We start from the raw sequence: 14,891 nt of genomic DNA, 5'->3' as shown, positions 1-14,891 counted from the left end.
CGCTGGCTATCTCTGATTTTACACATGAGGAAATTGAAGGCAAAGCTTACACAACTTACCAGAGTCGGTGGAGCCCTGATTTGGACCCAGGAGGTTCGGCCTCTGGGGCCTAACCACCATCTTCCCTGCTGTGTAACAGCCACGTCTCGGAGTCTCTTTATGTTTCTTTTTTCCTAAGGCCCAGTCATGGCCTCAATGCCGCTGGCTCCTTAGGGTCACCAGATCAGATACAGGATGCCCGGTTCAGTTCCAATTTCAAATAAGTAACAAATAATTTTGGACTAGAAGCATGCCCCAGATGTTGTATGGGATATACTTAAACTTTTTTGCTGTTTATCTGAAATTCAGATTTTAACTGAGTGCTTTTCGTGAATTTGCTAAATCTGGCAAGTGGGAGGTCTCACGCTCACAACCCCAGCACTTTGGGAGGCTGAGGCAGGAGGAACAGTTGAGCCCAGGAGTTCAAGATGAGCCTGGACGACATAGTGAGGACCCCCCCCCATCTCTACAAAAAATTAAAATATTTGGCCAGGTGCACTGGCTTACGCTTGTAATCCCAGCACTTTGGGAGGCCAAAGTGGGCAGATCACAAGGTCAGGAGTTCAAAGACCAGCCTGTCCAATATGGTGAAACCCCATTTCTACTAAAAAATACAAAAATTAGCTGGGCGTCGTGGCGCACGCCTATAGTTCCAGCTACTCAGGAGGCTGAGGCAGGAGAATCGCTTAAACCCGGGAAGCAGAGGTTGCAGTGAGCCAGGATCACGCCACTGCACTCCAGCCTGGGCGACAGAGTGAGACTCCGTCTATTAAAAAAAAAATTATCTGGGCATGGTGGTGCACACCTATAGTTCTAGCTAGTAGAGAGGCTGAGGTGGGAGGATCACTTGAGCCTGGGAGGTGGAGGCTGCAGTGAGCTCTGATCATGCCCCTTCAATCTAGCCTGGGCGACAGAGCAAGACCCTGTCTGAAAAATAAAATAATAGAATAAAATAAATTTGCTAATCTCTCTTCCCTTGGCCCAATAGCCTTATCCTGGGAAGAATCAGGGGGATGAGAGGAGGTCGAAGCAACAGGCTGGCTGCTCTCATTTCCGTGGCCAGGCTCCCTGACAGCTCTAAATCTCTGATTCATGGTATATTTTAAATGGAAACATCCTTAATATCTAAACCCGAAGTATCTAACTTTTGCTTTTTTCCTCTAAAGAATGTTAGAAGAGCATTATGTAGGAACATGCCAAATACAGATTGAAAACTGCTGTGCTTCTCCCCTCCAAGGTTAGCTAATCACCGCAGAAATTCACGAAATCGCTTACAGAATCAGTCTAATGTTGCTTTCCAGCAGAATCGCTTGACCTAAACCAACTCATTCAGAAGACTAAATTCTTTTAAAACTCCCTCAGAGGGAAATGGCACTGCTTTTTCTTATCCGTTATCTTGCTGATCAGGTTGACCAGAGATTTTTCTTTTTTTTTTTTGTTTGGGATTTGAAACAGAGTTTCACTTTTGCTGCCCAGGCTGAAGTGCAATGGCGTGATGTCTCACAACCTCTGCCTCCTGGGTTCAAGTGATTCTCCTGCCTCAGGCTTCCGAGTAGCTGGGATTACAGGCATGCGCCACCATGCCTGGCTAATTTTGTAATTTTAGTAGAGACAGAGTTTCGCCATGTTGGTCAGGCTGGTCTCCAACTCCTGACCTCAGGTGATCTGCCTGCCTTGGCCTCCCAAAGTACTGGGATGACAGGCATGAGCCACTGTTACTGGCCCAGACATTTTTCTTAGAGATCAGTCAATCTCTGTCCTCTGTGATGCAGCTTGCACTCATTTATTTCCATTCTTGGAGCAGCTGTGGCAAACGAGTAGCTTGGATGTCAGTAGGAAGTCTCGTCTCTACAGGCTGTTCTTCCTTGGACTGTCGCTGTGCTCTTCTGGTTGTGCCTTCTGGAACGTGATGTCTGTGCTTGTCAGCCTTGATGAGTCACAGTGGAAAAGCTCTTAGTCATTCCAGGCCGTGGCAGAGTCAGTGCATTAGGTGACACCTGGGGCCAAACACTGGATGTTTTATAATTGAGACCATCCCAGCACACCTAGGCCCTCTGGTCTCAGAGGGGAAGAGGGTTCTTCATCTAGTTCAAGGCCAGGCTTTTACCTAAGCCTCACAGCCTCACTCCTGGACTCACCCCCGCTTTTTTTATTGTCACATTTCCTCCTTCAACTTGTCATTCCCTCTCAACTCCTTCCCCTTCCTCTTCCTATAACTTGCTAAACACCCTCCCGAGCATCTGCCATGGGTATAATAGAGAACGGATTCATGTCTAGAATATATAAAGATGTATTACAGCTCAGTAAGGAAAAGACAGCCAGCCCAGCAGAAAAGTGGGCTGCCGCGGTCCGGCCGGGCAGGGTCCAGGGGATCTCGGAGGTGAGCTAGGTGTTGGCGGAAGAAGGAGACAGCACGACTTGCAGGTTGTGTTAACCAAAAGATGTGTGTGTGTTTATTACAGGCAACTTAGGATTTTTATACTTTTAATTTTGGCAGGTGAGCAGATAAATCAGGAAATTCAAACTTCAAAAAAATTACATTGTATTGTGATTCGCCAGAATAATCAGAAGAGTTTGTTTCAAAGATGATTCCAAGGGAAGGTTTGATATCTACATTCTACTGTTTTTTTTTTTTTACTTTCTTTTTTCTTAAAGGTTATTAATTTATGGTTAACTTGTGTTACCCATTATGCTTTTATAACTAAATGTTAAAGAAATTATAAAACAGATTAAGAGTTAAATTTTGACCAAGTGATAGACATTGTCCATTCCATCTTCAGGGATGAGTGGATAGTCCTGGCAGACAGGAACATCAAACATTGGCAGCGCATATAATTAACCCTGGTTACAGGTGGAGGTCAGTGGAGTTCAGACTACGAGGTAGAGGACAGCGTGGAGATTCATGCTCTAACTGTTTTAGTACAAATATTCTTTGTTGTTTTGTTTTTATTCACCAAGGAAATCCTGTTCTGGCAAGCCCTTTCATAAAAGTTAGGGGATGATAAAGGACACTGTTTATATTAACCATTTTTATTCCGTCCTTGTTACTTACTTCTGTGTAAGGTAGAGAAGGATCAGTAAGTCTAATTATTTTCTAATTAACTTTTGCTCCTTCAGGGGAATGCCAAAATCTATTCCCTAGCTTATAAGCTACCCAAGGAAGCCTCTGGGCAGTGGGAAGTAAATTCCTAAGTTTTTGTTCTTTCCTTAATTCTGGGAATAGGTGTGGGGTGACTGGCTCCTGGAGTATTTCCACCTGTTGCAATTCAAGCATAAATTGCTTTATGTCTTTAATGAATTTAGGGTCTTTCCTCAAGATATCAAGTATACTGTGGTGACATCTGGGGCCATTAGTAGTAATGGGGATTTCTGAGGTGCTAGGAGTGTCAGTGGAAAATTGGGACCCTAAGGTGACATCAGCCGAGTACACAATTAGCCAACTTCAGTCATAATCGGGGAATTGAAACGATATGGTTTTATACTTAACAAGGTTGGCAAAAATCAAAGTTTAACGACACAAGAGCTGGTAAAGATGTGGGAAATAGATACTGTTGTATTTCTGGTGGCCTTGTAAATTATTAGGATAACTACCTTGGAGACTTATTTGGCAACATTGGTATTAAAAATGTGCTTATTAGCCGGGAGCAGTGGCTCACGCCTGTAATCCCAGCACTTTGGGAGGCCAAGGTGGGCAGATCACCTCTGAGGTCAGGAGTTCAAGACCAGCCTGGCCAACATGGTGAAACATCATCTCTACTAAAAATACAAAAATTAGCTGGGTGTGGTGGCACGTGCCTGTAATCCCAGCTACTTGGGAGGGTGAGGCAGGAGAATCACTTGAACCCAGGAGGTGGAGGTTGCAGTGAGCCAATTTCACGCCATTACACTCAAGCTTGGGCGACAGAGTAAGACTCTAGGAGAAAAAAAAACGCACAGAACTGCCTATTGTCTGATGTAGCAATTCCAATTCTAGGTATATGTCCTAGAGAAAATTTTACATATTTTATATATGGGGTCAAGCTTATTCATTTTTAACACTTTTAATTGACTACTTTTTTTTTTTTTTTTTTTTTGAGACAGAGTTTTGCTCTTGTTACCCAGGCTGGAGTGCAATGGCGCGATCTCGGCTCACCGCAACCTCCGCCTCCTGGGTTCAGGCAATTCTCCTGCCTCAGCCTCCTGAGTAGCTGGGACTACAGGCACGCGCCACCACGCCCAGCTAATTTTTTGTATTTTTAGTAGAGACGGGGTTTCACCATGTTGACCAGGATGGTCTCCATTTCTTGACCTCGTGATCCACCCGCCTCGGCCTCCCAAAGTGCTGGGATTACAGGCTTGGGCCACCGCGCCTGGCCTAATTGACTACTTTTAAACATACACAAAGAGACAGCAAATAGCATAATGAACTCCACGTACCTGTCACTCCATTTCATCGGTGATCATTTTGCCAACCTATCCAACACAGTTGTTTTTTTTTCCGAGACGGAGTTTTACTCTTGTTGCTGCCCAGGCTAGAGTGCAATGGCGCGATCTCGGCTCACTGCAACCTCCGCCTCCTGGGTTGAAGCCATTCTCCTGCCTCAGCCTCATGGGTTGCTAGGATTACAGGCATGCGCCACCCCTCTTCCCCCCGCCCCGGCTGGTTTTGGATTTTTAGTAGAGATGGGGTTTCTCCATGAACAACACAGTTGTTAATTGCTAAAAACTAGAAACAGCCTATTTGTCACTGCCTAGGCTGGGCTGCTGTAACACAGTTCCATAGGTCTGTGAAACAGCAGAAATGCATTTCTCACAGTTCTAAGGACTCCAAGATCAAGGGTCAGCAGACCTGGCGTCAGGTGAGGGCCCACTGCCTGGTTCATAGATCACTGTTCTCACAGGTCGAAGGGGAAGCAGAGTTGTCTGATCTCTTCTGTGAGGGTTCTAATCCCATTCAGGAAGGCTCTCCCCGAGGCCCTACCTTCTGACACCATCACATTGGTTAGGGTTTCAACATAGGAATCTATATTGGTGACACAAACATTCAGGCAGTAGCAGCCCCTCATGGCAGGGACAGATTGCGGTATGTCTACGCGTCCCTTCGATAGCCCAGCTGGTAGAGCAGAGGACTGTAGATTGCGGTATGTCTGATACAGCGTCATACGGTCATGAGTGAAGTAGGTCTCCTTGTATCGACGTGGATAGATTTCAAATATATGTTTGGTAAAAATAAAGCAAGTTAAAATGATTATATCATTTATGAAAAAAAATAAAACATATGGTTATGGGCACACAAATATCGCCTCCGGGTGCAGTCACCAAAGGGGGAGCAGTGACTCTGCATTGTGGGCCCCTGAGAGTGAAGGACCACGAACAGGATTAGGAAGAAACACAAAGGAACTGTATCTGTTTGCAGAGTTCACTTTTCTCTTTGTTAAGTTTAACTTTTATCAAAATAATACATGTGAGGCTGGGCATGGTAGCTCGTGCCTGTAATCCTAGCCCCTGGGGAGGCTGAGGCGGGCAGATCACTTGAGGTTGGGAGTTGGCCAACATGGTGAAACCCCCATCTCTATTAAAAATACAAAAAAAGTAGCTGGACATGGTGGTGGGCATCTGTAATCCCAGCTACTTGGGAGGCTGAGGCAGGAGAATTAGTTGAACCTGAGAGGCGGAGGTTGCAGGGAACTGAGATTGCGCCCCTGCACACCAGCTGGGTGAAAGGGCGAGGCTCTGTCTCAATAATAATAATAATAATACATGTGGACACTTTGAAAGTCAGATTATGCCCTGAGGCTCATTTCCTCCTACCACCCCTGTCCCACTGGCCGCCCCGTCCCACTGCCCTCCCCATGAGTGCCTCCCAGAGGCTGCCCTGTGACTCCTGCTCCCAGTGGCATTGCTGTTTAGTGGTCTCCTTTAATGGAAGATGGAGCTCACTTGTACTGCTCTCTCCACCTCAAACCCCACCCCATACACGAACCCACTTTCCCTCCCTTCACCCTGCATGGTTCTATAGAACCATGTTTTTGTTGTTGTTGTTTTGAGATGGAGTCTTACTCTGTCACCCAGGCTGGAGTGCAGTGGCGCAATCTCGGCTCACTGCAACCTCTGCCTCCCAGGTTCAAGCAATTCTCCTGCCTCAGCCTCGTGAGTAGCTGGGATTACAGGTGTGCGCTACCATGTCTGGCTAATTTTTGTATTTTTAGTAGAGATGAGGTTTCATCATGTTGGTCAGGCTGGTCTTGAACTCCTGACCTCATGATCGCCTGCCTTGGCGTCCCAAAGTCCTGGGATTAGAGGTGTGAGCCACCTCCCACAGCCCTAGAACCACTTTTAAGTACATTTTCCGATTTTACTTTATTAGGTTAATACTCACATCTGAAACTACGGTAGCGTTAACTCCTCATCTCCTGGAGGTGATGTTCATCCCAGACAGGTTGCACACTGCCATCCTCTCTTCATTCTCTCAGAGACACCAGGCAGTCTGCCTTTTTGTTTGTTTGTTTAAGGCCACTACCCCGGGAGCTGCCTGTGCACAGCAAGTGGCCTGGGCCTCCCTCCGCATCGCCCTGGGAGTTTCCTCCTCTGTGCTGGCTGCCCAGGTGCCTGGATCCCTTGTGTGCCTCGTTCTTGGTTTATTTACTCCTTTGCTTTGTTAGTGCCCATCCCTGAGCTTCTTGGGCAAACAGGCATGTAGGGGGCAAACCTCCCAAGGCTCAGCATGTCTCAAAAGATTGGTATTCCAACCCCACTGGATCAATAGTCTAACTGGATAGAGGACACCACGTTCAGAAATATCTTCCCTCTGAAATTGGAGGACATTACTCCAGAAGGTTCCGGCTCCATGTCACTGCTGAAGACTTGCATGTGACCTTTGGTCTTCAGAAGTGTGGTAGGCTGGAGATGGCCCCCAAAGATCTCCAGGTCCTAATCCTAGTTGCTACCTTAGAAGGAAGAAGGGTTTTTGCAGATGTGATGAAGGATTCTGACCTGGGGAGGTGATCCTGGATCACCCAGGTGGGCCCCGAATGCCATCACAAGTGTCCTTACGGGACACAGACCTATGCGGAGGAGAAGGCGACTCGGAGATGGAGCCAGAGCTGGGAGTGATGTGGCCACAAGCAGAGGAGCCCAGCAGCCACCGAGGCTGGAGAAGGGATTCCCCGCAGGCCCCCCAAGGGGCACAGCCCCGCTCACACTTGGTTTTGGCCTGTGAAACTGATGTTGGATTTCTCGTCTTCCAAACCAAAAGAGAATACGTGTCTGTTGTTTGAAGCCACCAGTTTTGTGGTAACTTGTTACCGTAGCCACAGGAAATAATACAAGAAGGATATGAAACCCCATCTGATCTTTTCTCCGGGTGGGACTTTTGGCATCACACCAGGGGCTGCGAGACCTCTCTGCATGGATGCACGTCCCTTAGTCCCAGGGGACGTTCCAGCAGGATTTCCCTCCCCCGCCTCTCTCTTCCGGGTGTCTCGGGCAACTGGATATTGGACTCGCTGGACTGAGTCCCTTATTTCCTTATCTTTTCTCCTATTTTCCATATGTTAGTCTTTCCGGGTCATGTCCCAAACTGTCTTCTAATTTTTCTATTTATTATGTTTAAAAATTTTGCAACTCTATTTTTAATTTCCTAGAGCTCTTTCTTGTTGCCTTTTTAAAAGAGCTGCCCCCTCTTACTTAATGGATTGCAATAGCTTTTCCTGTTTCTCTGAGGAGATTAATTATAGTTTTTCTGAATATCTGTTCTCTATATTACTTTCTCTTTAGAGTTCCCTTTTTAAAAAAAAATCCTAATTTGTTTTGGTGAATTTTTTGGGTAATTTCCTCAAATATCTAGTGGTGGTTAGCTGACCATTCACATTGAAAAATGAGACACCAGCAGCCGCTGGAAAGCGGGGCTGGAGCTTGGTGGCCGCTCTTCTCTCGCTGAGAGATGAGACTGGACTCCCTGGGGAATGCCCTGCATGTCAGCAGCTCCAGGACTTCCGGCTTCCTGGAAAGGAACCTTCCAGTTTGCTGCCTGGAGAAGAGCCCGGTAAGCACCTGCCACTCATTCCTCGAGAGTCTTGTGACCCCTCACCTCCTGGGCCAGCCCTGATGGCATAGTGGTCAAAGGCAGGACCCGAGGTTCTGAAGCCGGGGGTGCGCACCGTGGCGCCAACACATCCCAGCAGTGTGCCTTCCTGCCTTTGTCTCTGGAGCGGGCTGTGATGACTCCTAGGTCTCTGTAGCTTAGAGCCCTTTACACAGGAGACTCACTGTCCAGCTGCCTGTCCTTTCTAGCCAGAGAGATGCTCTTAGGTTCACAGCGGAGTCACTGTTTCTACCTACATTGGCTTCATGTTCTTTAATTCGGTGTTGCCATTGTTCACATTTAAAACCCAGGGTCACCCTTCCCTGCTGCTTCTCTGCCTCCCGTCTAATGGGTGCTGTTGATTCCACCTCCTTAGTATTTCTCGGCACCCACATGAGAACGTCTTCCTAGCTGACCTTCCACTTCTCGTCTTTCTTTCTCAAATCCAGCTTCCTCAGAGCTGCCAGAGTGATCCCTGTCAGTTGCAAATCTGTCTCCCCGATGCCTAGTGTTTCCATAGCATCCTAACATTGAGGACACTGCCCAGGCTCCCGGTGGGGTTCGTGAGCTCTGGAATGAGTCTTGGGTCAGCCCTTGGGCTGCTCTCTCTGCCTCAAGCGGGCCACTCCAGGCAGTTTGCCTCCCGCCTCATCTGCCTTTGCTCCAGCCGCCCCCATACCTGGAACTCCTTCCCTTCCCCACCAGCCTCCCTCCCCCGCCTTCCTCTGGTCGTTCCTTCCTCCTCCCAGCCTGGAGTCTTCCTTCAGGCCATCTTGCTAACTCTGCCCAGGTCTCCGCCTCACTGTTCACGTCTCATCTCTGCTGCCTCTCACTCAGCCTGTCCCAGCCAGCTGATCACAGTCCCAAATAGCGACTTGCTCTGAAAGCCATCGCTGTGACCTGCATCAGGATGAGCAGATGAGAGAAGGGAATTATTATTTTTTTGAGACAGAGTCTCACTCTGTCACCCAGGCTAGAGTGCAGTGGCGTAATCTCAGCTCACTGCAACCTCCGCCTCCTGGGTTCAAACTGTTCTCCTGCCTCAGCCTCCTAAGTAGCTGGGACTACAGGCACGCGCCACCACACCCAGCTAATTTTTGTATCATTAGTAGACACAGGCCGGGCGCGGTGGCTCACGCCTATAATCCCAGCACTTTTGGGAGGCTGAGGCGGGTGGATCACGAGGTCAAGATATTGAGACCATCCTGGTCAACAATGGTGAAACCCTGTCTCTACTAAAAATACAAAAAAATTGGCTGGGAATGGTGGTGCGTGCCTGTAATCCCAGCTACTCGGGAGGCTGAGGCAGGAGAATTGCCTGAACCCAGAAGGCGGAGGTTGCGGTGAGCCGAGATCGTGCCATTGCACTCCAGCCTGGGTAACAACAGCGAAACTCCATCTCAAAAAAAAAAAAAAAAAGTAGAGACAGGGTTTCACCATATTAGCCAAGCTGGTCTTGAACTCCTGACCTCATGATCCACCCACCTCAGCCTCCCAAAGTGCTGGGATTATAGGCGTGAGCCACCATGTCTCACGGTGAATCTTAACAGCCTCACACCACTCAGCAGCCTCATTGTGACCCAAAGTATTTAATCACTGGTTCATTCCCCCAGACATTTATTGAATTCTGGTCTTAGGCACTGTGCTAGGGAGGTATGGGGACCAGGGCTCCTGTGCCCAGGGCCCTCACAGTGTCTACTGAGGGAGACAAGTGGGTCAACAAATCTTTGTAACATTAAATGCTGTTTGCTGGGGACACAGATGCCACAGGGACCTCATGGAGAACCCCTTCAGCGGGACAGTGGGTCAAGGACAAGGACAGAGCTGAAGGATGTGGCTGCTGGGGAGTATGGGGAAGGCATTCCTGAGCCAACTCCTGTAGGATGTGGGGGAATGGGGATGAGTGACCTCCCCATGTGAGCTCTGCCCACGCCCGATGCTGTGGGTCAGCAGGAAGCTGGCTCTTTGTGCGCCAGGGGGCAGTGTTGGCCCTGAAATTCTCACTGCTTTCCCGTGAGGCTGGGATGGAGCAGCCACCTCATTCCAGGCCCGCAGGACCCCTCACTCTGCTTTCTCTGAGGCTCCCTTTGTCCCCCAGTTCACAAGTCCCAAGACCATGGCGCCAGTCGCCTCGGTGCCACCCTCTCCCGCTTGGCTGCGCCTTTGAATAGAGGGTTGCCAGGGTGATGGAGCCCTGCTGGCGCTGTTCACGGCTGTTTGTTGCGACAGCACCAGTGCTCCTGGCGGTCCAGAGCCCGGCCAGCTGCGCCTCGGCGAGTGTCTGTTTCCATCTTCGGTACTGTCTCTCCTGTCTTCTGTGTCCATCGCCTGCATTGTTTCCAGTGTCCTCCCTTCGCCCCCCTGCCCAGAAATCTCAGCCTTTGTCTGTCCTCTCCTGGGTGCTTTGATATTGGCCGTGGCAGCCCTGAAAGCCAGGTGGAGTCCTCCTTTCATCTGTCCCTTTTGGCTGCCAGCCCTGGGCCCCATCGGACACGTTTAGAGCAGAGCCGCCTGGGGAGAGTAGCCCCATCCGTCAGAGCTGCCACCGCCACGGCCCCGGGTGCTCTGCCAAGAACTCTTCTTTCTGGTTCTGACCTGCTTTCGCTGGCAGCTGCGGAGCCTGGCTGGGGGTGGGGGCACAGCCTGGTGTGGGCGCTGGTACCGGGGGCAGCTGGTCTGCAGGAAGTAGATGTGTGGAGCTTTGCTGGTTCGGAGGTTCCTGGGGCCTGTCTCTGCACCGCACTTCCTTCTTCTCTCCCCTCCTCTGCTCTCCAGTGCACCTTGGAGGGTTTGCTGAGGGACTTGGGCGATCTGCTGGGCTTGCAGACCCACCTTGCTGGCAGGCGGTCCCCGAAGCACAGCCTGGCCTTTCCCTTCCTCGGTGGCCTCTTGCTCACTGCTGCCCTCTGAGACTGCAGGAGACGCTTTGTGAGGATGGGAATATTTAGGACGAAGCAATGTGGGGCCTCAGCTGCAGCAGCCGTTAGGTGGCACCCTGCCGTGGTCCCCAGCAAGGCTGCCCAGCCCTGGGGCCACATTGTCTGGAGCAAAACTTGGGCGAGGCCAGCCTGACAGCAGGATTCTGTTCTTCTGGTTACAAGAGGCATCCTGGGAGATGTAGTTTAGGTCTGAAGTAGTGGGATTTCAGGGACATTTTGATGATTTATTGGACAAACTGAAACTGCCGTGGCTTATCTGGGACATGTGACTGCGGCACTGTTTGTTGGCTCTCGCCGGAAAGCTCTGAGTACCACCGGTGGCCCTGCTGGAGGCCAGGCCAGTGACACACGGCTTTTATCAGAAGTGGGTTTTTGGTTTTGGTATTTTGGTTTCCAAGTGCCTGTCGCTCTGTGCTGCTGATTAAAGCCGTGACTTACTCTTTTAGTTGGATTAAGAGTCCATAAACCAGCCCCAATGGGTCCAAGCTCCTGCTCTGGAGAGGATACAAAGCAGGCTCCAGGCCGGCTCTGCTGGTGGCCTGGGATGTCACTTAATCCCACTGTGCCTGGTTCCTTATCTGTACGGGGTGGGATGAGGGGCTGTGAGGGTTACTGAGTGAGTCTGCATGAAGAGCCCACAGTGGCCTATGCCTGGCAAGGAGCAAGGCTCTGCTGGGGTCGCTGCCCACTGCTGTGCCCCCTCCATTGGCACTGGCCGGGCATGCAGGTGGAGCTCAGCAAGTATCTGTTGTATGCTATGGAAGCAGAAGCTCCGTCAGGAGCTGGGCAGGTGCCGGCCAGGCCCTTGTCCTGCCACAGCCTGCAGGTTGTCATAGGTCTCTTCCTGGCTCCCTTCTGGAAGGGGAATGCTGAGTTATTGATCTGAAACTGAAGCCAAGGGAAGTGGAAGCTGTGGAGTCATCCCGAGAGGCAGCAGGGGAGGAAGCAGGTGCTCCACACACTACTGGCTTCACTGTGGCTCATTCTTGCTTGCAAGGAGTTATTTACACGTCCCAAGTGACAGTCAAAGCTGTCTTATTTCCTGGTCTCTTATGCACAACCCGAGGCCAAGAAAAGGGATCTGTCAGCTGGCATTTGCAGAAAATAGCACATGGGTCTCTCTGGGCTGTGAGCTCTCTGGAGAGGAAAGCAGGGTGCAGGGTCTTTGGGTGATGCTGGTTGCTTTTCTCACACTCACTGTTTCCCCATCTCTGAGGTCAGAAAAGGAGAGTGTTGCTTGTGTGTATCACCACAGCAAGCAAGACAGTGGCATCCCCTGAGGCGTGCAGCTGTAACCTGAGCTGGTGGCTGGCCCTGGCAGCATCCCAGAGCACCCCTCCCACCTGGGGAGGTCTAGCAGCCTCCCTTGAAAGGTTGCAGCTCAGCTCGAGGGAGCAGAAAATGCTTCTGTGGGTTCTGTTAGTGAAGCCTCTGCATTTCCAGGGAAGCTTCTCAGCCAAACTGTCGGCAACCTTGAGGACTTCTTGATTGCCATCCACCAACAAATACCCAAAAGCAGGGCACCGCATGGGACTACAGAGGGAGCCTGGCCTCGGTCCCACATTATGCCCCGCGCCTGGCCATCGCCTGTTCTGTGCCCTGCTGTGAAGATGGCAGGAAGTGCCTGGAATGGTGCCAGCCAGAAGAGCTGCAGGCTGGTGGCACTTTCTGGGAATGTGCCATTGTGAGGTTAGAGGCTGGTTAGTGTCTGGGCTGGAGTTTCATGCAGCCTGAGGTCCGTGACTGTCGTTTAATGCCAGAGGCAAGGCTTCTGGGGGTCTTGGGAAGGTCACCTCCCACCCTCTGCTGCCACTTCCTTGGGTTTCCACAGGTGCCTTCAACTGTAGGGGCTCCCTCCTTTATACCCCAAGTGCTGTGCAGAGGCCTCTGGTCCCTTCAGCTTTGGGGAAAGGCCTGATACTGGGGAGCGAGGGGAGTCTGCCCACCCAGCTCCCTCTATCCCAGACCCCTCAAGCTCAGCACACCCAGAATGAGCTTATTCCACCACAACCTTCAGGACAGACCCCATTTCCTGGAGAGAGGGCTGTGTGAGGTGGCCACACCCACCTTACAGTGCGGTTTCTCCCAGCTGACGATGCTTCTGGAAAGGCCTGGGTTTCAGATCTGGGAGGGCAGTGCCCTTCAGTAAGGGAAACTGGGTTAAGGAAGAGTCAGAGTCCTGGACACGGTGGAATTGAATGTGTTCTTTGTGTCTGTTGGGCCCCATCTGTGCCTGGCATTGTGTGAGTGTCAGGGAGAGGCAGGTTGGTGGCAGGTGTCTTGTGTGACCACAGTGGTGAGCTGAGCTGCAGGGCCATGCCTAGGTTCTGAGGAGCAGTGCAGCCGTTATCTCCGTCATTCACAGGGAGCTCCTCACAGCCTTCCCCAGCCCCACAAATCCATCGCAGAAACTGCCCTCCCCTCTCCGGTGTGTCCTATGTCAGACCACCTCCCTCGTCATCTTGCCGGCTCCCTGGGGGCCAAGGGAGCAGGCTGTGGGCTGTGGATCAGCCACTCTCTGAGTGACCCGACCTCCCGCCTCCCTCATCATCGCGCCGGGTCCCCGGGGGGCCGAGGGAGCAGGCTGTGGGCTGTGGATCAGCCACTCTCTGTGTGACCCAACCTCCTGCCTCCCTGCAGCTGGCGGTCTATGCCAGCCTATAGGCCTCAGGAGGCTGCATGCTGCTCACTGGTGCTGGGAAACTCTGTATTCTGGGCCAGTGACCACCAGCGGAAGAGCAGCTGGCCGTGGCTCCTCAGGCACCCTCCTCTGTGCACTGAAGGCCAGTGCAGGGTGAGTGCAGGGACAGGTGCCCCCACCCCCGCAACACCTGACACTCCCAGCTGCTTTTGTCCAGGTGGGTCTCCCTGTGCAGAAGAGCTCTGGGGACAGGTTTCTGCCTTGGTGAAAGTACTTGGGCCTGTGTGTTTGTGCCGAGTGTGTGTGGGCATTGCACCCGCTGGCTCCCCATTCAGCAAACTGCTAAGCATTGGGTGTGTGGTCAGCCTGCCGTGGCGGGTGGGCTCCCTGTGCTGTCTGCAGACCAGGAAGGCCTGGTGCAGGTGCCTGGGGGGAGGTCAGCGTGGAGCTTCGTTGTGGTGGTGCATCCTGGTGCGAGCAGGAGGGTGCAGGCATGTGGGCCTCCCAGCAGCTGTGTGGCCCTTCCACTGTGCAGGGCCTAGGACTTCCTTCTCCACCCTCACTCAGTTCATCAGAGAGGGGAGGGAGTTGGGAAGATGGTGACAGCAGCTGATGTTTGTCACCCAGGCACAGCGCTCCAGGTGCACTGTCTCGGTCGACACCCAGGTGACCTGCTTAGGGTGGGGTCGGGGAATCCTGTTTCACAGATGTAAAAGCCGGGGCCTCAGAGGTGTCCAGACCACGGACTGGGGGCCTGCGCTGCGCTCTGCCTCAGTGTTTCCTGACCTTTTCCCTTCCATAAACAGCTCCTGGCACTCTGCCACCCAAAGAGCTCCCGTACCCCGGGGACAGTCCTCTTGGTCTCAAGGCTAGGCCCGCTTTTGCTTCCCTTGAGGGACACAAGGGCTCACAGAGGCATTCCTGTGCCCGCCACCGCCCATAACCTCCACCTCTTAATGAAGTGGGACTGCTAAGGAATCCTATGCCCACCAAGAAAAAACGAGGATCCAATGCAAGAATGTGTGTGAGAGGGGCTGCCCAGGCAGGCAGGGACGTGTCAGCTCTCTGTCATTTTCCTGCCTGAGCTAAGGAGACACCTGGTGGCTGCGCTGTGGGGCAGGGTGCAACCTCCCAGAGGCTCCAGAGGTAACCGGCCTTTGGCATATCTCCTGAGGAAATCTCTTTCTTTGCCTGGAAAAGGCAGTGGGGA

The 14,891-nt window shown here is 51.6% G+C and overlaps 1 protein-coding gene across 27 annotated transcripts in view; it reads left to right on the top strand.

Annotated features, from left to right (window-relative positions):
• PC (pyruvate carboxylase) overlaps window positions 1-14,891 on the top strand; it is a 111,156-nt gene that overhangs the window by 67,131 nt on the left and 29,134 nt on the right. Inside the window, exon 1 of one of the 27 annotated variants that reach the window (XM_035263432.3) lies at window positions 10,104-10,397. The exons of 24 other annotated variants lie outside the window; for them this stretch is intronic. The gene's annotated coding sequence lies outside the window, so the exon portion shown is untranslated. Of the gene's footprint in view, window positions 1-10,103; window positions 10,398-13,747; window positions 13,899-14,891 lie in introns of those variants that run through there. 2 more of the 27 variants (XM_054241086.2, XM_054241093.2) reach the window with 2 other exon arrangements.

This window comes from Callithrix jacchus, chromosome 10 (genome assembly GCF_049354715.1).
Source record: "Callithrix jacchus isolate 240 chromosome 10, calJac240_pri, whole genome shotgun sequence".
Lineage (NCBI taxonomy): Eukaryota > Metazoa > Chordata > Mammalia > Primates > Cebidae > Callithrix > Callithrix jacchus.
The sequence above is the reverse complement of the archived record's forward strand: the minus strand, read 5'-3'. Positions and strand labels throughout refer to the sequence as shown.